Below are 26,433 nucleotides of genomic sequence, written 5' to 3'. Positions count from 1 at the left end.
TGGAGCAATTATCTGAATTGCAGTTAGTACATAATCTACAATGGTTTGCATTTTGTACAAGTTGCTGAAATGGAACCGATTCACAATTAGGTATGGATACATACACAAAGTACTCATTAGGGATTTGTTCCTGTGCCACATTGTTGCAGAGAGTGCATGTATGTTTCTACATGTATGAAATCTGGAAGATTTCATGTATAGGTATGTTTTTGTTTTCCAGTACTTGTAGTAAGTACATTGGAAATTCTTGTGGGTCTTCTTGTGAGTTTATAGTGAATTTCACCATTCCAGCACAGTAGTCCAATTCTTGTTTAATTCCATGAACACTATACGTGTTGTCAGGATTGTTTGTTGCGTTTCTATGAAGGACTAACATTTGCAAACACAATTGGTCTGTACTGTTTAAGTAAATGTTGTCAACAATTGGTGGCAATTGAAATATAATATTCTTTTCTACATTTGCGTAGCAACTTACACCAGTTATATTTGAAAATTTGAATGGACCAGATAGTTCTGTGTCCAAGTCATTTTTTCGGAGTGTGTTGCTTCTTTGAAGAAGTACCTGAGTTACTTTGAGTGATAGGTTCTTCTTTGGTTGTGGTAATTGATGAAGTATTAGCTTCTTTTACTCTCTTTGGAGGATTTGCAGTGAGATCCTGTTGCATTTCTGTTTGAATTAGGTTTCTTTTACAACGTTTTCCTTTTTTTGGAACAGGGGATGTTTTTAGATGGGGGTGTATAGTGAACGTAGTCTATTGTATGCTAAAATGCAAGGAATATCAGCGTTTACTTTACTTGCATCAAAGTTGATTAGAAATAGACCGTCACGTGCATGTAAGTGTGATAGTGCTATGTAGCTCATGCCTTCTTTAAAGACTGTGTTAGCAATATCTATCAATGCTTTGTCTAGGGTAAGACCTTGTGATTTGTGAATGGTGACTGCATTTGCTAGAGTTAGAGAAAATTGTTCTCTGCGTACATACATGTCTTTGAAGAGAAGGAATCGAGCTGTCCTATCCGTTTTACTTCTGAAAGTTTGTCAAGGAGAATATTGACAAACTGAATGTTGTTGTCACGTGGGTATGTTTGAAAGCCAACAACTGCACCCAGTGCTCCATTAACTAGTCCTTGCTCCACGTCAATGTTACGTTTAAGCATTAATCTACAGTTTAAGGATAATTTTAATATTTTCTCCAAACCAGCTGTGTTGGAAATAGAATTTTCTAAGGTATTTAGTCTTGTTGTGGCTTGTTGACACTTGGGTAGTGTCATACCATGTACATTCAGTTTGTCTGTGTTTGCATTTCTATTTTCAACATTGTTTCATTGAATTTGGAACAGCTTGCAAGAGTTGGCATTAAGGATATACAATTGACATTTTTGTGTGCTAATTGTTCCATAACATCAGTAGCACATGAGTTATGGCAATAAAGTGCATGGATGTGCCGGGTTTTTAATATTGCTTGTGCTTCTTGAGCTAGGACACCAACTCTAATACTTTTTAAAATGTTGGCATAAGCGAGGTCTGCAGATTGGCGCATGTTTTCTGTTAATTCTCTATATTGAAAATGTTGCCAAAGGTTGATATTTCCTATGCTGCCAACAGTTTTACGGCAGAGTTTGTGTCTTAAGGTTTTAAAAATAGGTTCACCTTTCACTGGTGTCAATTGAAGATGATCTCCGAAAACAATAATGTGTTTTCCTCCAAAGAGCTCTTTGTAGTCTGTTTTAAGTACTTCTTGCAATCTGAGGTGAATCAAAGCCAACATTAGGTTGGAGACCATGCTCACTTCATCTATTAGTAGCATTTTCATTTGTTTTAACACTCTGCATAGTTCCATTGCAGCTTCTGTAGAAAGTTTGTAATATTCTAATTTGTTTTGGTGTTCTACTGGAAGGAGTAGTAATCGGTGTAAAGTGACACCGCCTATGTTGTAGGCAGCTAAACCTTTGGGGGCAGTTACAACAGCTGACAGTTTCTTGTTTGTCAATTGTTGAAGGAACTTGCTGATGATTTTGATTAAGAATGTTTTGCCTGAACCAGCTTCACCACTGACGTATAGTAGTATAGGTTTGTAATTTTGGCAGGTACATTCTTTATTTTCATGTTGTACACCATGTGCAATTTCTTGTGTTATTTCTTGAAAAATGGTACACTGCTCTTTGTTCAGTATTGATTGTAGTACAGATAAGTCTTCTGTATCTTCTTCATAGTGACACATGATGTTCTCTACTTCTGTCATAGCTAATTCCGCCTCATTTGCTATTAGTGGCTGTCCCAGTGGTTCTTGACTTCCTGTTACAGAAGGTTGACTACTGTCGGGAGTGTCCTTATCTAGTTGGGCCTGGAGTTCTTCTTCAGGTTGCTGTTCATTGTGCAACATTATTTTGTACTGCGTAAAGTTTATATCGGTGATAGTGCTTTCATTTGCTTTGAAAGCGTCTTCATAGGAGTCATAGTTTTCTAGTATCTCTTCTTCTTTTCTCCATGGTTTAAAGAGTTGTAGCAGGGACATGTAATATAGTTCTTTATGTTGAGGAGTTTTTAATGACAATTTGATATGATTAATTAAGCTTCGTTTGGTAAGTTTCACTAAGCTGCCTTCACAATCTGTCACTCTATATCTACCTTTTTTTTCATCAGGTGTTATATTATTTTTGTACGTGAAGTTTTGGGCTATGTGGTATAGACACACGGTTTCCAAAGTGGTACTCCTGTTCGGGTAGTGTGTGTCTAGTAAGTTGCTTTTCCAAATGTCTTGGCTGTTGGGATCATTTTTGACTATTGTTTCTATGTCGTCGTCTGATTTGAGAACTCTTTTTCTAGATTTAGCAGGAGCAAGACTTAGCCATACTATATTTCCAGATTTTCCATACAAAGCAGTACCGGTTAAACGATCTGCAGCTTCATAGGAGTCACATTCTCTATGAGAGTGCATTTTTGATGCCTAAGCTGTACAATTTCTGAGATAGTGTTTTGTCCGATGATAGGTCATTCCAGAGGTCTTGAAGCTCTGTATATTTCTGCTTTTGTTAAGTAGGCTGTAACATATCGTGCATCTGCAGTGGAATTGTCTGCAATGTACTGCACATCTATGTTTGCATTCTATAAGAGGGCAATGACTGCATTGTAATCATTGATTAATTTGATTCTTCTGTTCTTTTTATGTAATACGTGTTCTTAGGTGATTTACCTTTAACACTATGCCTAACTGAAGACCTGAAGTCGTTCACTTCACCTGTTTTTGTAACTGCTCTAGGGAAACCAAAGCGGCATTTGGTGTAGTATTTCCCTTTGTTTTTGTATTTGCGACGACAATATTTGCCACATTTGTGTCTTTGAAATTGCACAATTTGTGCATGAAGATGACTATTTGTTGCTTCCGATGAAATTTCACAAGTGACATATTTTTCGATAAACAGTAAAACAGTGGCATCACTGTCTTGACCAAATTTAGGAGCATCTTTAATCCATAAAAGCATGTGGATATGTGGTGCTCCTCTGACTTGGTATTCTGAAGAAGTGTTGCACGTCTCCAAGGGGAGGAACAGTTTTATTACAAATAAAGTATAGCATAGCAATGAAACGATGATGGAAATATCTTGAAACATTAACAGGATCTAGACAGCAAAGTTCTCCAGGTGTTAGTACCTCTATGTTTGTTTTGTTTGATATGCGTAGGAAATCATGTAAATCTTCCCATGCATATTCTGCACAAATTCATGTAACAAACCAAGTGGGTGGGCCAATGTTTCTTATCATACAACGTACATCTCCATGAAGTCGCAACCAGTACTCTTTCGTACCACGCATGTTTGCTAACAGATTTATAATACTTGATTGTAAAACCTCATCTTTTTCTTGCTCTTTTTGTATTAATTGCGTAGCTGACATATTTTGAAAGTGGGTTCCTAATTTCAATATGTGTGCAACTCTGTAACATAGAGTTGCCAGTTCACTTTCAAAGAGTAGGTGGAATATGTATTCCCAGATTTAGAGAAAATGTGGATCTTCAGAATACATTCGTAACGAGCGGTATTCTGATGCTGTTATCTGAGTGGGTCTATCATCGTACCTTACTCCTTTGCCAGTAGAAAAGAGTAGAGGAAAAGCACGTACTTCTATACTTTTTTCCCATATGCTGATTGGTGATCCTTTGGTTTGTCGCATTTGGTACGTTTCCAGTGCATCATTTCTGGTGTCATTAGAGTGTAATGGATGAATTGTATAATGGTCTAAAATACTGTAGCAGGATCTAAAAGTTCAAATTGACCAGTTTCTGGTGACTCTTGAATTATTTCAGTTGTTTCCCTTAGGTTTTCTTCAATATTTATTTCTTTGAAGTATTCATTATTGTCTTTAAGATATTGCAAGACTTGTCTAACTTTATGTAAGTCTACGAGTTGTTGCCAAATTTTTTGTCTTTTGTTGGTACACCATTTACTAAGAAAATTAAAGATTGCTCTATTGGACATTGCACTCCCAGAATGTGCACATTTTCTTTCAGATCTAATGGTAAATAAACTACTTTGCCACCAATGCCTTTCACCCATTCAGAGGGAGGTAATGTTGCTGTTTTTGGTTGAAGGCGTATTATTGCTTCAATTGGGTGCGCTGTTTGAATTATGATGCTCTCATATAAATTGAGTTGTGGCAGGGGTTTTGGTAGTGGGAATAATTCCAAGTTATTTGTGATAGCACGTTTAGGAGTTTGGTTGTTGTCATGTTTTGTAGTGCAGTAACTGCAAAGTATGAAGGGGTCAGTTATTTCATATTTGATTTCTGCTATAAGGTAGAGAGCTAATTCTGTCAGGGGCAGGATTGGCCTTAGACCAAGTACTGTTGGAGCTGTGGTGCCAGGGACCACGAAGAAATCCATGTCCAGAAGGTTACTGTACTTTAAAAGGCTGCTATGCCCTTTCTGTAGACATATTGCAGTTATAAACTACAAATCCAGCGCACCCATTGGAAACTGAGAATCGTGAATGCACAGAGTGCTGAATGCGTGTAGAGCAGGCTTGTCCAACCTTTCTGAATGAGGGGCCGAAGCATTAACTTTTTGTCAGCCGGTGGGCCGGAAAGCCAAAAGTCAACAACCTCACCCAAAGCTGTACATTAAAAAGCGATGGTGTGTGACCTTTGACACAAGAGCATCACAGGCAGTGATAGCCATGCAGTCCCAAATATAGCTTTTGGTGTCCGGGACAGTGATCAAAGGTTAGTTTCTTGTGATTTCTTCCAGTGTGTATGTGTTGATATTTTTCTGAAAAAGTGTGGGCAACCGAGCGTAGCGAGGGAGCTATAAGGATCTAGGGTTGGTTTGGGGCGTCCTCCCCTGAGCCCCCAATATTTATTTTCCAAATATGGGGCTGAAATGTTTTTTTTTTTACAGCAGGAAAAGTGACCAAAAAGCTGTAAGTTTACAATCAGTTCTAAAGGGGAACATGTACATTCCATGTCACCAACAGCAGAAAAGAACATTTTAGAACACAACACATTTTAATGATCACTGTGTCCACAGTGTAAGACAGCACTGTCACTGATGTAACACATTGTCATGCTGGTTGTGCCCAAAATATGCCTCTGTAGCAACATGTCTATGCTGGCTGTTCCCAATTTAGGCCAGCATTGTCCTGTACAAAGCATGGTTGATGCTGCCTGAGCATGTGCAGTGTGCCCAATACATATGGCAGCTTATCTCTTTAATACACATTCATTAATTCTGTGTTAATGATTGATGCCGCCTGTGCAGTGTTGTGCCAATACGTATGGCAGCTTATCTCTGTAATACACATTCATTACTTCTGTGTTAATGATTGATGCTGCCCGTGCAGTGTGCCCAATACACATGCCAGCTTACCTCTGTAATACACATTCATTACTTCTGTGTTAATGGTGACGCCACTGCTGCCACGACCCGGTTAATGCATATATTTCTGCAATGTTGGTTGGGTACCTGTATCCGACCAACATTGCAGAAATAAATTAATCGGTTTGGTCTCCCCACAGGTGTTAAGGCAGTTACACCAGCCAGTTTTGAGGAAAAGTGTGCAGTCATTGTTTATCCTAAAATCCCCAGTCCCATCCATAACCTCTTCCTAACCCTCTATCCGGTTAACCTAAAATCCCTCTACCTATCCACTCATCGAGATCCTAACCCTCCTTCCATCTCTGGTTAAAGAGGTCTGTGTAAGCCCTGACTTGCGGACACTGCGACCATTGAGGGGGTGGTTGGTTCTGCATCGCTCCTGCGCCTTGGACCTGGGCATCCTGACAAATTCAAACCATTTGGAATCTTCATTGTCTTCTATTTTGTATGTTACGTCTACAGTTTTTGTGTTACTTTTATAAATATGTCTGCGGCAACACACACACACATGGTTTGGTACTTCAGCAGATGTACTTTTAAATTTTAATATTTCTTTTTTGTATGTGTGTAGTAGAAGGTTGCCATGTTCAGAATTGTTGCTAGTCTGTTGTAAATCTATTGCATTTTGTAAGTGACTTTCACTTCCAAAATATTTTCTCTGGATATGGTTGATTTCTTCGAGTAGGTCTTTGGGTGTACCATGCAGAAGAGTGTTATTTAAATTGGCTAGTGCTAAAGCAGGACGTTTAGCATACTACAGTTTATAGACTAGATTTCTTATAGTTGAATGATGTGTTGATATTTTGATATGATGGAAGGTGCTTTTGCAAATAGGTCCTGAAATGCAGGCTAAAGAATGTCCTTGTAGTCCTGTGTATTTGCGCACTGGACAGGTATCCATATTTTGCAGCAGTTTCATTTTGATTTTTGTCTTTGCCTTTCACATACCGAATGAGGAACTGGTGTAAAGATTTGAAAGATTTTTTTGCGAATGTTACACATTGACGTGCATGGCCATTTGTATACTGGACGTTCTGGTTCAGTGGAATGGGAAGGTAATTCAGAATTTTCTGGGGATATTTTTGTAAGCAGCATTTCTTGTTCCATTATGGTAATTTTTTCACAACCTCATCCTCTGCTATGTATGGCAATTGTGTTTGTTTGGTTTTGTTTGTATTCTTCTTCATTAAAATATGGTTCTGTGCTCGTGGTGTGACTCCATTCACCTCCACAGATATTTAAGAAGTTATTTTTGTTGACATTCCGTTTATTGAGATTTTTTCTATAATTTAGTAGTTAGTTTTGTGAGTGCTTTCATTCTGTTTAACACTAAAATGAATGACTTTCTTTTGAGAAGGATTGCACTGTCTATCAAAGCTTCTAAGATTAATTTTATACGGTAGGTTTGAAGGGTTGTGCATGATTTGTCTTGTTTTTAATAGATCCCGAAGGACTCTGTGGCGGAACATTTTTGCTAAAATACTTTTTTTGGTATGGTTACTTGCTAGTATATCAAGATTTTTAGGAGCAGTTTTAGCAGTAGTGGTAGCCAAACTCTTGTTAATCATTTTCTGTTTCGTTTTACATTTTGATAGATGAGGCAAAGTTTCTGTACTGGAAGCTTGTTTTGTTTTGGTAAATGACTGTATAAGCTGTTTTGTTTGAACTTTTTGTACAAAATCTGGTAGAGATGGATGCTTATTTTGGACACTTTTATTTTCATTTGCTCTATTTCTGCCTTGCTTTCTATGGACTTGCTTTTTGGTAGGCATTCTTTGGGGTCTGTTGAAAAAAAAAGAAGGTATGGGTTGGGCCGTTCTGCAATGTATGTGTGCTGTGTGCTTGAGTGTCTGAGTATGATGGGAAAGATGTATGTGGTGGTGTGTGATTGTGCATTGGGCAGCTACAATTAGTTGGGAATGCTATTCTTCTATTTGTGTGTTACTAAACTGCGGTTCAGATGAGAGTAGAAAGTGAGCTAGTGGTGAGGAGAAGCATTAATAGTAAACCTAATGGTATAAAATTAAAACAGTTCTTTGTTTTGTAATACTAACATTCTAGGGGTTTAGTATGTTATTTGTGTTCCAGAAATACAGGTATTTGTGTGCCATTCTGCCTGCTAATCCCTGTTTAATAAATGGGGATTTGTGGGCAGAATGGTTCAGAAATCGACATTTTTTTTTTGGTGCGCAAATTACATGAATGAACCACACAATGTGTTTGAGGAACAGTAAGAATATTAAGGTAGTATTGTACTTACTCTTTTTTTGTGGAATGACCAGGTTTCTTCGGATATGTTGTTTGTAGTTCAGATGCTGCTGATTTTCAGGAGAGTGGTCTTCACTGCAATTGTAAAAGAAAGAAGTTAGTAATTTTGTGTGTTTATAGCCCTGATGTTAATGTAGACGTTGATGTTTATGTTTTTGTAGTAGTATTCTTGTTTGATGTATGGACATAGTGTATACCATTTGACTATGTGTCACATCCGGGGTTTTCCAGCAAATCCAGTATGGAAAGGCGACTGTAGGGATCAGCCAATCAGATGTTGACATTGTGGATTTGTGTAGAAAGAGACTGTGTGTAATGAAGATGGAAGAGGTGGAGGAAGCCAGGGTGTTGGTGCTCAGAGATATGTTTGTGCATGCTTTACAGCAGTATGCTCAATGCAGGCAGGTGGCAAACAATTTCGATTTTAAAGGAGTGGAGGTGGTGCGGAGCGCCGTGCCTGATTGCAATGTAGAGCAAATTCTACAAGTTTGTGAAGATATGTGCAGGATGAACAGTCCCCATCTGGTAGTTAATACTATGGTGCTTTCCATTTGGGCTAAGTCAGTGCCCCTACTTTGTTGGCAGATTTGGAACAGTTGGTTCAAGCAGTAATGAACATCCTTCCAAATGCAAAAGTAATTTTTTCTGGATTACTACCTAGGGCAATATGGGACAATAGTTCTATTTTTTGTCCTCAGCAAAACATTGATAAGTGTGCAATCAACAGAGGCATGTGTGCTTTCATGCTTACAGCTGGTATGTTTTTCTGTAATAATGAGAATATTGATTCGAGTAACGCTGTTTATTTTGAAGAAGATGGAATTTCCTTATCTTTTTTGGGAAATGCCATGCTATTTTGGAATGTAAGGGTTGCTTTGGAGAAGGTTATGTGAAGATTTTAGTAGTAAAGTAAGAAGAAAAAAAAACAACAAAAAAATACAAAATAACAGGTGTCTGTCAGGCATCTGCAAAAAAAATGTCTCTTTTCAGAGCCAACCTCAAAGGGGAAATGGGGCACACTATTTAAATTTACATTCACCACGCTCAGATTTTCGATCCGCGGACATTGCGGTAGTCCGTGGACATTGCGTATTACATACAGGGATTTTGGGGTGGAGAGGCATGCAAATGAGAATGAGCGGAGCTAGGAATTGGTCAGTAAAGTTTACAGATTTTGTCAGAACGTGTTTTTCGTGAGAGAAAAACAGATAGCTATGGCTGTGTGTTTCCGAAAACAGATTATCTGGATTTTGGGAGACTCATGGATACATTGGTTGGAGGTGCATGCAGAATGTTGTGGATTAGCTGCAGATCTTGGATTCCCTCATGTGGAAGTGCACTAGCATGGAGTGTGTGGAATGAAGTGGCTGGACTTGGTACCTCTCTGTGCTACTTTAGAGACAGAGCATCATCCAGACATAATTATAATTCATTGTGGAGGGAACAGTTTAGGACATGTGTCTGGAATTTCTTGCAATTTGCAATGAAAGAAGGACATGGAAGGTCATGGTCATATTTCTAAATTCCAAAGTAATTTTGTCTCGTATTGCGCAAAGACAAATGTGGCTGCGTTCTTCTTCATTTGATCCACAAATGGAGAAAGCGAGTCAAAATGTCAATAAGGCTGTTTGTGCCTTTCTAAGAAATGTTGCCATGTCCTCTTTTCACAATGAAAATATTATGTTTCGTAGCACATACATTTTTCGCAGAGATGGAGTCCATTTTACTTATGCTGGCAATCATATTTTTCTGAGAAATGTACAAAATGCATTGCAACCTTTTTTTGGAATTGCAGTCATCTATTTTGTAGTAGACGTTGACGATTTCAAGTTTTTCAGACACACAAAAACACCACCAAAAGGCTCTTTTCATAGCCACCACTTCCTCCCATAGAAAAGTGCATTGGTTTTGCTAGGGCAGCGCCCTAAATTTTTATATGTCCTAGGACTGTCCGCAGACTTCCAAAAAATGCACAGGTCCCTGCACTGTATATTTGCCACTTCTTTTTTTAAACTGTGAAAGGCGTCTCTGAATAGTGCCTTTTTTAGGGAATTTTTGTTGTTTTATATTTTTTTGGGTTTTTTACACACGACACACTAGGAGAGGAGGGGAAAGGAGGGTAAGGAAGGGACACCAACCAGGGGATAAGAAAGGGCACATGGAGAGAGGAAGATGTAGGGTGGGCCTTACTTAGGTAGGTAGCAGATCTTCTGGTGCTCTGTGACCGTAGTCTCGAAAGCACTTTGAAGACTCTCCCCCCTGCAGAGTACTGCGTCACAGTAAATACACAATATTGTGACCCTCGAAAGGTAAGGGTCAACAGCATCGTGAATGGCCTGTGAAGCAGCTGGAGGGATGTGCTCTCCCACAGGAGTGTCTTTTGTGGTGAGAGGAGCGGAAACGGAGGATGCTGTAGAGGAACTCAACCTACTACGTTTATCACAAGGTACAACCTTGAGAATGTCCCCACTGTGAAACGATGTTAGGTGTCACTTTATTGATGTCGTACCAAAGCTGTACGAACCATGTCTCCCACGACTCAGCACCATTTTGCACTGTTTGCAGGTGACCTTGTTCGCACGTGCTGTTGGTACGTTACCATGAATGGTAAACAACCGCCACACCCAAGACTCCCGGCGAGTGCTGGTAGTAGGGAGTTCCTCAACCTCATTCTCTTCATCCTCGTTCTCTACATCCTCACGCCTGTTACCCTCTGCAGGCCCTTGGGGAGGTGGTGGTGGTGGAGGGTTTGGGGGTGGTGCTGAGGCAGATGTAGCAACAGCAGCCATCGATACCATCAGGATTGATGAGATAATCTCAGCAATAGCAGCAAAGGCAGCAAAAGTCAATTTGTACAATGAAGATCAGCTCTGGGGTTTGGCCTTTTATAGGGGTTCAGGGGTGTGCTTCGCAACCAGATCAAACACCTAAAAAGGTTCAAAAAGTATGTGGAAAGCCAGGGTCATTGTCTGGGACATGTGCAATTGTGAATTTTTACTGTAATATAATTTGGATTGTCTGGAAAAGTTATTTTAAAATGTTGGGGAACCGGACAGTGTCCGCAAATTAGGGCACATGCTCAGCGTGGGTGCGGTCACATGATGAAGTCGGGAACACGTCTGTGAAGGGAACGGGTGTCCGCAGGACACCAAATGCACGGGAATGGTTGTGCGCTTGCGCGCGGGTGTTCTACGGACAGTGTTCGGGTCCTCAAACAAATTAAAAGTGCGACACAAGTGAGACTGACAGTTACGGACAGGCACAATGTTCGCAGGACTGATGGGTGTGGTGCGCATGTGCGTAGATGTTCTGCAGACTGTACGGACAGGTATAGTGTCCTTAGGACACCTCCATTTTGTTTGACTACAGACATCCCGGACACCGCACATGTTCTTAGGACAGTTTCAACTTGGCTGCGGACGGTATGGACAGGTATAGTGTCCTTAGGACACCCCCATTTTGTTCATTTACGGACATCCCGGACACCGGGTGTGTTCTAAGAACAGTTCCATCTTGGTTACGAACGGTACAGACAGGTATAGTGTCCCTAGGACATCCCCATTTTGTTAATTCCGGTCATTCCAGACAGGCGCGCTGTCTGCGGACACTTTAAATGCTTTTTAAAAAAAATAAGACACAAAGGATTTCATTAAAAGAAACATAATATTTCTTTTTATTATATACATATACAAAATTTATGAAAGAGAGGGGGAAGCAGAGACTGATACAAAAAGGGAATTAGGGGTTAGAAGAGGATGGATGGGAGGGGATGAAGGGAATGAAGTCTCATCAAAACGTTTTTCTTGGTGTTGAGGGTTTGGGGATAGTTGACTGGGACATGGAGAGGGGGAACAGGTACATGTGGGACAATGGTATTTATTTTTTTCTTTTATGTGGTCCACCACAAACTGTTTCAAAACATTGAAATATTCCTTGAGCATGTCAATTTTCTGTTCCATGCATTGCAGAGTCTTTTCCAATGTGTCTTTTGGTGTATTATTTTCAATGTTTGTATGGTCTGTTAAAAATAAATATATATATGTTAAGTACACATAAAGTAATGATTATTATTTTGCTTATATAGAGAAGTGTCTACCATTAGTATCACTGTCTTCAAACATTTCCTCACGTGGAAAATGTTCCTCAAGCCATTCCAAAGTACTGCACATTTCTTTGAGGAAAACAAAAATATATTAATTGTAGTGTACCTAATACAAAAAGTTTAGAAATATATAAGAAAAATGAAGTTTACTTACTAGTTTCTGGTAAGTTGTATTCATACTGTTGTGTAGGTCTACTGTTGCATCTAGCTCTGCAGTTTCTGTGATGTAATTATGTTGGAGGCATATCGTTTTTGTTTTGGTATATTCCATTGTACTACATATGGTGTTTAAACGGATGGTTGATGTGTTAGATATATAGGTTCACTTCTTATTTATTATTACATATAATGTGTTTAAGTGCTGCTAACTTGTTCAATGTGCATATGGCATGATAGAACAATTTAAGATACCCCCTGAGTGTTTGGGTAGTGTTGGTGTCATCCGTGTCTGTCCGCGGACATACGCACTGTCCGCAGACATCAAAATCATTAGCAGGGGGTTCAGTATGTTCTATGTTACATGTATATAAAGTAAGGGAATGTCAACCTTATCCCCACCAAGTGTTCACAGGGCCCTAAAGACTCTATTCGGTCCCCCTCGGCTCCCTTGGAGCCAGTCCTGGCGCTGTTGGCATCGGAGGCACATGCTAGGTTGGGGTTTCAATGGGCAATGGACAAGCATGGCCTCCCCCATGAGGAACATTGGGGAACTGCTTTTGGCGGTCTAGCATCCAGGGTGGGGCTCGCCCCGAAGGCACCTGGGATACCTGCTGGCTATTTAAACCACGCCCGATTAGAGGCACGCGCTTCGCATTATTCTGCTCTAGCAGCTTGACATTCACCGGGTCCTGCTCAGCATCCTGGCCTGCAAGGGCGAGAAAAGGCAAGAAGCATTGCCTTCCTTACCTGTTCAGCGGCATCCTCCGGCAACCAAAATCGTCCAACGCTCACCATCGTCCTCCAGCACCACCTCTGACATTGTGTGAGCTTCTTACCAGTCCGTCAGGAAAGCCATCTTCTCCAAGACATTTTCCGTCTCCTTGGGTTTTGGAGAACCACTCATCTTCTATTCTTCTCGGCCTGCAAAACAACAATAGCACAGGTTAACCATTTGCAAGGATGTTCAGCGCGTCGCTTGGCATTTCATCTTACCTTCTCGAACCCAGCTTCAGCATCCACCTCAGCCTCCAACATCTGCAAGAAAAGGGGAGAAGGTTATTTGTGCTTAAACCACTAAAGACATTACTCTCATCTTCATCTTCAAAGATTTACCTGAAAAAAACGGAGTCGCAGCCGGTCTGGACTCCGGCCCTCGCCAGTGAAGAAACTCGGCGGAACGGTGACATTGACGACATGCCCCTGCCCCGCCCGGCAGGATGGAGAGCGCATCCTTATAGAAATCAAGGTGAGAGACATCCCAGGGGAACCGCAAGGGGAACGGGAACCCGGGAGGTGGGTCGCCAGGGAAGGAACAGCAGTTAAACTTTACCTCCTGTCTTCTAGAGCCGATCCTCGACAGCACAAACTCCAGGGAAGGGGAAGGGACCGGAGAGCATCCCGGCCAGCCGAGGGTCGTCCCCGTGGATACAAGGTGAGCGTTACAGGGAATCCTAGTAAACATCTATCAAATTCACACTATGAAAATGTATATTCAGTAAAAAAATACTTTGATAAAGGGAGGTTATGGTTAAGTTGCGCTACTAAAAACCTATGAAATTCAGTAAAAAAACTTTGTTAAAGGGACGCTACGGTTCCAAGTAAAACCAAAAAAAACTGAAATTTACCAGTCATGGTAAGCTAAGCAACCATAACTCGTGCCACCACCGTGCACTGCTAAGACTAACACCCAGGACATCAAAGATGACATCACAAATGTCATTGATGACATCACTGATGACAGCACATGTGCATTTACTTTTCATGAAAAGTCTGTACAAGGGATTCTTATTATAATGTTGACAAAAAAGTGTCAATGATCATTGGAATAAATATCATGAGCTAATTAGTGCATTAAGCAATGCATTGATATAACTAGCATTCTATTATGAAGTTCTATCCGGTATACTAAGCTACTCATGCAAAACATAGGCATTGTGTGAAGCATACATGATGAAGGTGCAATATTCATAATCTTGACATGTTGAATAATGAAATGATAACTGCTTTCATATTAGAGTTTTGCATACTGTGAAACATGTAATAAGTAGCTAATAAAACCCGCTTACTACATAATTGCATATTACAGACAAAACACAAAGAGACAACAACACATACAAATATGGGTATATACAGGGAAAGTGAAGCAAGCAAAACAGCAGAAGTAGCAGCAGAAACAGTTCATAACCTAACCGATTATCTTTATGCAGAGAAATAATTGCTTTGTTTCAAAGCTGCTACTTACCCTATGTATGTGTATAACATGATGTGACTGGACCTATAGGAAAGTAGTGTGAGTACCATGTATACAAATATGAGCTTATACAGGGAAAGTATAGTAATAAAAAAAACGATCAGAAAGTGCTGATAACCCTACTGATTATCTTCATGCACAGAAAGGTTTGCTGTCTTTTAAGCCTGTGTCTTCCCCTATGTATATGTTACAAATATAGTACCTTTTCAATTTTTAGTTCCTGACTGTTACTGAACAAAACCATGTGGCCTAGATATCTTAGTAAAGGAAAAAAAAGGGAGCCAGACATGTGATGTCATCAGTGATGTCATCAATGACATTTGTGATGTCATCTTTGATGTCCTGGGTGTTAGTCTTAGCAGTGCACGGTGGTGGCGCGAGTTATGGTTGCTTATCTTACCACAACTGGTGAATTTCAGGGGATTTTCGGTTTTACTTGGAACCATAACGTCCCTTTAACAAAGTTTGTTTTACTGAATATATATATATATATATATATATATCAATATAGACACGTAATCATTGATGTAAATGCCTTAAAATGTAGACCTTTGTATGTCCGCTAGTTGCGCTATCCCTGCTTCATGCTGAAGACAAGACATTAACATTTATTTGGTACATTTTTTGTTCCTCAAAGTGAGGGTTCCTCTAGTGCGACAGTGCTTCCTGGCACTTTGCAGTGATTGTCATGGCAACAACAGCAATAAGAGCAGCAGAATTGTATGTTCCCCTGGGATGTAATCCAGAGCATGGTCAAAAACAAATACAAATAAGCTTAGACCTACCACATGCATTAGAGGCTGTTCTAACTAATTATCGTTTACGTTTATCAGATTATTTACCCGATACTTGTCTAGATCCTTTGAGAGGTGTCCTTCTGTCATTCATCGAATTTTGTCTGTCTAGTACATCATACACAATAACATGACACACCTTTTTTAGTTGATTGCCTCATTTACGTACTATGTCTAAGCTGGTTTATTTATCGACTCTAATAATACAAAATGGAGTTGCTCGGGCTATTCCATCCTGTCCCAGCCCAGTCATCTGTAACACTATAAAGACAGAATTAATTACTTATTTAAACCTGTGACTGAATACCTACATATAACTGGATGTCCCTGTGTATCTTTCTCTCCCTCAAAAGGGGGTCAGACTGGCCCTTCAGTGCGCTGCTGTGCTGCCTGATAAGGGAGTAGTATGATCCTCACCCTGTCCTCTCTCACTACTTTCCTATATCTAAAATGAAGTGTGCACGTCTTGGTGATCGATCTTGTTCTCTTTATTCATATTGTCACCAGTCTGTGTGTCTTATTAATAGCAGTGTATTCAATACTCCTGATCGAATATGTGAATAAAAACAAAAAATGACAGCTGTTATATCTTTTTATGCTGTCTATGGTAAAAGATGATATATCTTTTTGGAGCCCAAATTCCAAATATAATTGAGTTTCGGGGTTGGCATGTGTTGAATGTAGGAGAAACCACTCTGAAAAAGCCTCTCTTTGCAATAAAAAGAAGGAAGAATCTCAAAGACAGTCTTGTGCACACGTACAAAGAGATGAAGAAAGACACAGAGAATACCTATAGACTCTGGAACATGCCAAAAGCAACAGGACATGAAACGTGTGGTAACTGTTCAGTATGTCAATTTACCCGAAGGACGACAACTATAGGCATAGGCTGGCGTACACCTTGGGAGCAGAGAACCCTAACTAATTGTAATACCACCAAGGTTGTATACTTAATCAACTGCCCATGTAACAAGAAATACATTGGGATGACAACACGGGTGGTAAAAACATGCATATGTGAACACAGATCCAACATTAGGACCAAACGTATCACTGCACCATTAGTTGAACATTTTGTTCTACATAACCATTCAGAAAATGATATTACATGGACGGTGCTAGAGAAAGTAGTGGTCCCTAAGAGAGAGGGGAACATTGCAGCACTACTGCTGAAAAGAGAGTAGCTGTGGATTCTCAGATTGGAGACACATCAGAAAGAGCTGAATGAAGAAGTCTGCTGGCAAGCGCTAGAATTGATGTGATTCTTAAACTAGCCAGACCCACTTGTAGAAAGACATACAGACCTATGAAAAAGCCTTATGTATCCCAGTTTGCGAAAGTCTGTGAAAAGTTGTGAAAATTCCCTATTGGATAACTAGGTACTACATCTCCCAGAATCCACTGGGTAAAAGCACAGGATGCGCGATTATATCTCCCATAAATAGAGATAAGACGTAGCATGAACACTTGCTTGTTTGTGTAAATATATATATATATCCCGAGCAAATAGATTAAATGATAACCGCAGTGTAGAGTCATCCATAAGAACATTTCAGGAAATACATATCCTTGACATATAACAAATGATAAAAGGAGATACAATGTGAATTAAAAATAATGAATTAACAGGCCACGAAATGTGTGAGCTCTCGAAAATAATGATTAAATAGCCTTAGAATTACGATCGGAGGTGCGATGGATCCGCTGTAAAAGCAGCTCACATGATTACATCCAGTGGAAATGACCGGTTTCCAACATGGGGTATGGCAAGTTTTGTGACAAGCATGAGGAATGAGCTAATACGTCATACGCGGATGCGGTCACATGACCGGCACCCGAATAAACACGCCCAGAACAAAGATGGCGACCGTTACGAATCCCGATTGTAGTAAAGAGATTGGAACGGAGCACTGTCACGGAACAAGGTAAAAGAGAGAGCCTGGAGCTAAGAACTGCGGTGATAAAATCATAAAGCCGTGCATATAAGGGACATGGCAGCCATTCTGTGGAATGGTAGCCATGCTTTAAATATTTAAAAATTAAGTCTGCCTCCTATAATACAAGACACATATGGGACACTGAAATAGAAGGCTGTTAGGCATTAAGTAATGATACAACACCTAGAGGTGCAAGAAAGAAGGCATGCGAGACCTGATGGGGTCTTTGTTTCGGCCCTCCTAGGCAACAATGGAGGATCAAGAAAACAGCCTAGATGAACAGAAATTAACACGAGACGAACTTGAGTAGAACAGATTGTGCCACAGGCATGCAGCGTAGAAATCTACCGATGTGAGGAGACGTGATCAAGTAATTGGCAAGTGAAGATCATCCTGTATATATAAAATTAAGGCACTATGAGATAGAGAAAAAAGTGAGTAACTGTAGATATTGCTTAACAGATCAGGCATGAATCTCGGGGGATCCACAGGAAAGTGGGGTCTTCGCCTCGAGAAATAAGGTGAGAGCTGTATGTGTTTAAAAAAACCAGAACTGCTTTTAAAAAAATAGAACTGCTTGTATACTGGTGATTAATGCAATAAGGAGACTGATGATACCCCATTCTCCATTTTACCCTGTAGATATGTGAAAAAGAAATCACAGCGCCTGTCAGAAACCCAGAAAGGCCCTCCAGAAACCACCAAGGGGATATATTAGGTAAATTGTCCTTGTATGGTTATATATAATGTATTACTTGCCATTATATGTCCTGGGGAAAGCAGAGACTTAGTATAACCGCTGAAACCGGTTGACAGAACTAAGAGGTTCAGGAGTGATGACCTGAACCCCGAAACCCAATTATATTTGGAATTTGGACTCGAGAAAGAAATATCAACTTTTACCATAGACAGCATAAAAAGATACAACGACTGTCATTTATTCACATATTCGATCAGGAGTATCGACTACACTGCTATTAATAAGACACACAGACCGGTGACAATATGAATAAAGAGTACAAGATCGATCACCAAGACGTGCGCACTTCATTTTAGATATAGGAAAGTAGTGAGAGAGGACAGGGTGAGGATCATACTACTCCCTTATCAGGCGACACAGCAGCGCACTGAAGGGCCAGTCTGACCCCCTTTTGAGTGAGAGTAACATACACAGGGACATCCATTTATATGTAGGGATTTAGTCACAGGTTTAAATGAGTAATTAATCAATTCTGTCTTTATTTATCGACTCATCTGACTTTGTTGCCTAATTTCCTGCACTTCTTTTCTAGATACAACTTTCAGATTCAACAATAGTTTCACCATGCCTCAACATACGTACTCATTTGCCTTCAACAGGTGCGATTAAGTCCTACCTTCCTTTCCTTATGCTATGTAAAACTCTCTTTTGTGGTTCTGGTCTCTTCCCTTAGGAAGAGCCAGGAGCTCACCCTAAGCACCCATACCAACATGAGCAGTGGCATGTTAACATCACCACTAAATAAATGAAGGGCTCGCCCCTGTGCACAAGCGTGAGCACCAGGAATGGGCAGCAAAGGGAACCCAGGCTTCCCTGCTGTTACTAAACATTGATATGCTGATTCTGCTCCAGGAATGGGTCTGACCGAAGCACACAATTAGCAACAGCTTGATCATCCTAAGACCAAATACTCTACCTAGAGCACAGCATCTGTGCAACGCAGGAGATGCAACAAGAGTGTCACATAGACAATGTGTGCCCTGCTCACCCACTCATGCATATCTGCTCCTGACTGTGGTACACATTCATCCATGCAGTCTCACCATCCATACAATACCTGCAATTTGTCTATTACTCTAATGCCCCCAACAGTTCTGAAGGCAGTTCTCCAACGATGGCAGTCTCCGTCAGTAAGGATGCTGCATCCTCGGCCGCCATGCAAAGGTCTCTCGGCTCTGAACAGTCTTCCCTACCTCCACTTGACACTGTCAATGACCCTTCAATTCAAGACTAAGGGTGTGTGCTGTGATTAGGCTGACTAAATATGTACTGTTAAGCAATCAGAGAGAAACATCCAAGTGCAAAGCACTCACTGATATTACATCTGTGTCAACTGTACTCTCGACATGTCCAGCCCCAAGTCGATCCTGCGGATGACCCAGTTAATCTGTACCATTGCAGACAATTCCCAGGTGAATCATGCCGGGAGGAGCGCTCCGGGGCAACGCGTTTGTTTTAGAAGCACGACAGCGCACAGCAACACGTTAGAATCCTGGTATCGCACTTAGAAACTAGTCTTCAGTATTAAGCGCATTATAAAAGAACAATTTGAATTTTAATAATTTCATGCATACCATGCAGGTGCCCAAAATATGATGGGATCAGATGGACTGGTTTACACAAATGATGAAATTGCACCCAAGTGATCCAAGGCTACACACCAGTCATGCTGTTCAAACTTCCAGTGCTATGCTGATGACACCCAACTCATTTTCAGGCTTTCCTCAGGCACCTCCTCTCCTTCCCTCATCTCCGACTGCCTTATCGCCATTGAAAACTGGTGTGCCGCCAATGTTCTATGCCTAAATGCCAACAAAACTGAGATCCTCCTCATTGGTACACCTCCACCATCCTTTCCCTACATTTTCTGGCCGGCCTCTCTTAGCCCTCCTCCTACCCCCACCTGCGAGGCTAAGAATCTCAGGGTCATCTTTGAATCCACACTTTCCTTCTTCGCACACATCTCTGACGTCTCTAAAAAGTCAAACTTCTTACTGCACCTCCTTACACGTACTCTGCCTTTCCTCCCCCTCCCCCAGAAGTTCACTGTTTCCCAAGCTCTGGTTCTCTCTAGGTTGGACAACTGTAACAACCTCTTTCTAAATCTAACTGCCTCCTCTCTTCGCCCTTTACAACTAATCCAGAAGAAGACTGCAAGACTTGTTCTTGGCCTCAAGCCCTGAGATCATATCTCTTGAGCTCTGAAATCCCTTCATTGGCTCCCAGTGGATGCAAGGATTAAATGTAAAACCCTCTGCATTGTCCACAAGACTTTCTGGGGCCCGGGTCCAAAATACCTTCAACTATCCTTCCGTAAATACCTCCGCTCTTGAGCCCTTCGCTCCCCTACTTCTAACTCCCTCAGGGTCAGTCATTTTTCAAAGAAACTAACTGGGGACAGACCTCTGTCTTTGGCTGGGGCCTCCCTTTGGAACAGCCTCCCTGCCACCTTGAAACTTGAGGAGAACCATCTCTGGTTCTGAAGCACCTCAAGACCTCCTCTTTGCTTCTGCCTTTACCCCTCTTCTCCCTTGCTGATTTGCTTCTCTCTCTCGGCACTGTGCACCTGGTCACCCTATGTCCCTCGGGCCCAGGTACCTGCTCACCTGCCTCCCTCCTGCACTGCCTCCGGGCCACCCCTGGCTGTTGGATCTGTACCCATACAGTCCCCCACTTTTCTTCTGCACTTATCAGATATGCCCTATCTGACTAATGCACTTGCCACTTGCTGGCAGCACTACCATTTTTCACTGCATTTATTTATTTATTTCACTTATTATTTATTCTGTTCTCGCCTCTGTTTCGCATTCTCCACTTCTCCCCCTTCCACGCACTTTCCCCCTTTTACCTTTTCCATGCACTTGTGCGTTCTTAATGTCACTGGGCCTAGTAAGACCGTTATTTCTGTTCTCCCCTGTTCCCCTCCCTTTGCTTGGTCGCGCTCTGAAACACTTATGTATGAGCACGATATAAATAAAATATAAAAATATCAAAATCAAAACATACATCAAAAGCCTTGGATAGCTCTTCAATAGCCACTGGAGATGGCTTGCATTCACAATTTAGCTGACACACATCCTTCTGCCATGGGCATAGAATTAGATAGGCCAAGTTAAGAAAGAACACATGCGTTCCAGAAACGACACACAGTCAACAGGCACATTTATTCAGGAACTTACCAGTCCCACCAACCACTTCATCCTCAGTCATGTGTAGTGGCAAAACAGGAATCATCTCACAACAAACAGATGTGTATGTACTGTAGCGGTGAAAGCCATTAACTGAGAAGCTGCCCTGCATGAGGCTCCATGTGCCGAAACTGCAAGAAGATGAACCTGGAGGATGGCAACATCATTGAACAGGTATTTATTTGTATTTGTATTTATATTTATTTGTATAGCGCACCAGGCCCGAGGGCAACCAGGCGCATGTCTTCAAGCAGTAAGTACATGAATGGCAGGGTTACAGTTACAGTCAGTCACTTACATGAACAAGGGCAGTAAATTACAAAACAGTGCAGGTTGGCAGGCAGAATGGCAGGAGATGGTAGTCAGGAATAATGAAGGTGGCAGAGATCAGATGGCCTTAGAAGACAGTGAGTCGGATGCAGCTTGGCTTTGTGTTTGAATAAGTTAAGAGAAGGCAAGGTTCTAATGGTGAGTGGCAGTGTGTTCCAGAGTTTGGCAGCCAGGACTGGGAAGCTAGCACCTCCGGCTGTCTGAAGCTTGTACATGGGGATCGTGAGGCAGTGAGCTTGGGCTGAGCTAAGTGACCGTGGAGGAGTATACTGAACAAATCGAGAGGCTAGGTAGATGGGAGCCTGGTTGTTTATGCATTTGTGAGTAAGGGCCAGCGATTTCAGTGATATCCTTTGGGCAACTGAGAGCCAGTGTAGGCTCGTCCTGGTTTCAGAGATGTGTGCAGATCTAGGAATGTTGAGGACTGCTCTAATAGCGTTATTTTGGGTGATCTCGAGTTTGTTGAGGTTGCCTTGGTTCGTCCTTTGATAAAGTGCATTGCAATAATCAAGTTTGGACATAACCAGTGTCCTAGCAAGGATAATGCAATTCTGAGTGGAGAGGAATGAGCGGCAGGCTGTGATCAGCTTGCATGTGTAAGCTGAAGCAGCGACGACTGCATTAGTTTGCCTATTTAGGGAGAGTATAGAATCTAGGTAGATTCCCAAGGTTTTAGTATCTTTGGATACTTTGATGGAATTGCCATCGATATTAAAAGAGCTGAACAAGGGGTTCAGTTTATCAAGTCTTTGTTGTGTGCCCAAGATGAGGAGCTCTGTCTTGTCGTCGTTGAGACAGTGCTCATGTTGGGCCATCCAGGCTTGGATAACATGGTAGATGTCATTCAGAGCTTTAGAATCTGCAATGTAGTCACCAGTGATATGATATGGCATTTGTAACGCGCCTATCGACAAGTGTATGAGTGTCTGGGTGTCATCAGCGTAGTTGGTGTAGGTGATGCCCAGATAGTCAAGCACTTCAAACAAAGGTTTGATAAATACATTGTAGAGTGTAGGGGATACACAAGACCCTTGTGGGACTCCACAGGGGACTGGGGCAGGGTCCGCCGATGAGGTAGGTGAAAATACTCTCATGTGTCTATTGTCCAGGAAGGAACTAATCCAGTTAGTGGCTTTTTCAGAAAAAAATGGGCAGCTGATTTCAGATGATGGCAGAGGATTTGGTGATTGACGAAATGGAAAGCTGCAGATAGGTCCAGAAGAAATAGGAGGGCCAGTTTGCCGTTGTCTTTTAGGTCCTCAATTTGAGTTTTGAGATCTAAAAGGGCTGTTTCTGTCCTGTGCTTAGTTCTAAAGCCAGATTGTCTTGTAGGTATGCTGCTCTATCTAATATTTTTAGAAGGAACGGGACCATGGTGATGGGTCTGTAGTTGGAGGGTATCGATGGATTCAATGTAGGGTTTTTTAGCAAAGAGAAGACCCATGCGTCGTTCAGATTGTTAGGGACAATTCCAGATTGAAACGAGGAATTGATGAAGGCGGTTATGAAGGGAGCAAGGTCATGTGCCGATTCCTTGATGATCGGTGCAGAGCAGGAATCACCTTGGCAGTTGGAATGTTTTAGGTTACTGATGATTTTTTGGACCTCTGGGATGGTGAGAGGTACAAAGCTAAATGGAGTGTGGGAGAAGGTGGTGGCCGTTTTGAGCGCAGCGAGTTTAGTTAGGGAGGATGTAAGAAGGGAGTTTTATTTGGCATTGATTTTGGCTTGTAAGGTGGTTATTTTGGTGAGGACAGCATTTTGCATATTATTGCACCACGTACTGTCTTTGCTGCAAGAATCAGGGATAGGTGAAGGGGATTCTAATTCTTTGAGAATTTTAAATAACTCCTTCGTGTTTGATTCAGCTTGCAATATACACTGGTTATAAGTCTCTTTTTTTGCTTGTAAGATTGCATCCTTGTAATTGATGGATGCGATAAAAAGGAAGTCTTTGTTGGCCTCACAAGGAAGACTTTTGCAAAGCGTTTTTCTTTGCGCAGAGCTCTAAGTTGCGGAGTGAAGCAAAATATTCAGATGGGCTCGTTGTTTGGCTTTCCGTAGTTTGAGCGGTGCTATGGTGTCAATGGTTTTGAGCAGTGTTTGGTTGAAGGTGTCCACTAATGCAGTAGGGTCGTTATGCTGTGAAGCACAGTTGTTCAGAATGGGTAGGATGAGTGGGAGTAGTTTGTCCCTAGTGATGTCCTTTTTGTTCCTCGTAGGAATAGAGGGGCTATAGTAGGTTTGGGGTGAGGATTGGTGGCTGGTAGGTGAAAGATAATGATATGGTGGTCACACCAGGCACAAGCTAGAACTTATTGATGTATTACAGTTTAAATCTGCAATCCAATCGAGCGTTCTATCCTTGTTGTGGGTGGGTTCGAGAATGCGTTGCTGGAAGCCTAAGTTGGAGATGATACTAGCGACCTCAGTGGCCATAGGATCCTTAGGGTCAGATAGGCCGAGGTTGAGGTCACCCAGTAACAGCACCTGCGAGTTGGGCTTAGTGTTGTCGGTCAGGATGGAAGTAATATCCTCTGCGAAGGAGGCGAGTGGTCCTGGTGGTCTGTAAATGAGGTGTAGTGTTGCTGTGTTGGTCAGTGAAAGGGATAGTTTCACTGATAATGATTCAGCAGAGCTAAATTGGGTGTTTGGGAGAAATCTCATAGTGATATTGTCCCTCTGTATGAATGTGACTCTGTCCCTTTTGGAACGTTGGACTGGCGGTCATTTCTGAGGATGGAGTAGCCATCGGGGATGGTGAGGGTTAGAAGCGGGCCTGAGGCAGCATGCGACCATGTTTCCGTGATGGCGATGAAGTCAAGGTTTTGGACAGTGATCAGGTCAGTGATATTGAGGGCGTGGGCAGTGAGGGATCTGGCATTGATGAGGGCTCCCTTTAGTTCTTTAATGGGGGAGTCACGGGGTGGCTGGAGGTGTGGTGACGCTGGGTGCATGGTATGCAAGGCAGTCTGGATCTCAGTCTGGCATTCCTGAGTTGGAGTGCGCAGGGTTGATTAGGTGTGGGTTTTGTGGCGAAATGTTGAAGCCACAAGGCCGGTGCATTGAGGTAAGGATTGGTAGAGAAGTCGGTGGGATTGGTTATAGTTTTATTTGTGGGTGTGGGGAGGGGGAGTAGAGGTGAGTCAGTGGTGATGTGCTGTGGAGCATAGTGTGGGAGTGTGTAGTGGTGTGGTGGTGGAGTCTCAGCAGTGCTAACAGAAGGAGCGCAATGGGCATTGACTAGATGCCCTCTAATGACAAAGTATATGAGGAAAATGCTGGCAGAGGACCACAGCAGCATGTCACATCACGGGAGGCCAGCATTTGGATTAGGTAAAGAGAGGTCGCTGAGTTGACCAGGGTGGGCGAATCAAGATTGGGGAGCTTATAAAGGCTCACAATGGCAAAGCAATTGGTGCGAGGGCATATATCAAAAAATGACGGGCATATACAGGCTCAAAATAACAAGCAATTGGTGCGAGGGCAGGAAAAAAGGGCAAAACAGTTGCTGGGCAGTAGGAAAAATCATATGAGTCAAAAGACAGGTTACTGTCATGCACATCTTGCCACGAGGTGGTAAGCAGGACTGCATGCAGGCACAAAACTAAGCGTTGACGCAGACCGTATTTAAGTACATGCAGCGGTTTGCGGGCACACTCCTATCATGGTCGCTGAATTGACCAGGGTGGGCGAATCAAGATTGGAGAGCTTATAAAGACTCACAATGGCAAAGCAATTGGTGTAAGCGCACCAATCAGAATTGGCAGGCTTATAAAGACTCACAATGGCAAGGCAATTGGTGCGAGTGCATAAATCAAAAAATGACAGGCATATACGGGCTCAAAATAACAAGCAATTGGTACGAGGGCATAAATCAAAAAATGGCAGGCTTATACAGGCTCAAAATAACAAGCAATTGGTGCGAGGGTGGGAAAAAAAGGCAAAACGGTTGCTGGGCTGTAGGTAAAATCATATGAGTCAAAAGACAGGTTAGTGTCATGCACGTCTTGCCACGAGGTGGTAAGAAGGACTGCATGCAGGCACAAAACTAAGCGTTGACGCAGAGCGTATTTAAGTACATGCAGCGGTTTGTGGGCACACTCATATCATGGTCACACGAAAAGGTTTGATGAGGGTACTAGTGGCAGTCCTTTTACCAAAGAAGGTAGAGATTTTTTGCCCTTGGATGGGTTTACCCTGAGTACCCATGTTAGATTTTGTTTTAGTAGTATAAGTTGGGGGTTTTGTGAGTGGAGTTTCACTGTGGAAGTATTGTCAATACCATCAGAAGTAGCAGAGAGAGTAACATGAATAGAAGAAGTATGGTTAACCCCCAGACCAGAGGAAGATACCTCCGGTGATAGATTAATGGGAGGATTACCATATTTTCTGTTGCCCTCTGGTGGGGGAAGTTGTTGAACAATAACCTCTTTAGACAGGACCGGAGATTCTGTAGCACTCGCAACATTGTCACCCAGCACTGAGACAGGTAAAGGCAGCCTAGGTTGTAATGGGAAGGGGGTTGGGTGTGCAGAGTTCACCGTACTGTTTTCCGGGTGATCAATGCGCACCCTTGCCCTTGGTAGACTACCCCCTTCCTCCAAATTCAAAGCTATAGTGGCTGCTAGGCGTGCTTCCTGTGCATCTATGGATATATATTGGTTTCCACTGAAGATGCAGCTGTTATTAGCTGGGGTGCATGGGGTAATACCCATCATATTAAATAGGTCAGTCCTATCTTGTGAGTGAATTTGGGCATGGACCAAAGGTT

Source organism: Ambystoma mexicanum, chromosome 9 (genome assembly GCF_040938575.1).
Source record: "Ambystoma mexicanum isolate Mex_15411 chromosome 9, UKY_AmexF1_1, whole genome shotgun sequence".
In the NCBI taxonomy this organism is placed as follows: domain Eukaryota; kingdom Metazoa; phylum Chordata; class Amphibia; order Caudata; family Ambystomatidae; genus Ambystoma; species Ambystoma mexicanum.
The sequence above is the reverse complement of the archived record's forward strand: the minus strand, read 5'-3'. Positions refer to the sequence as shown.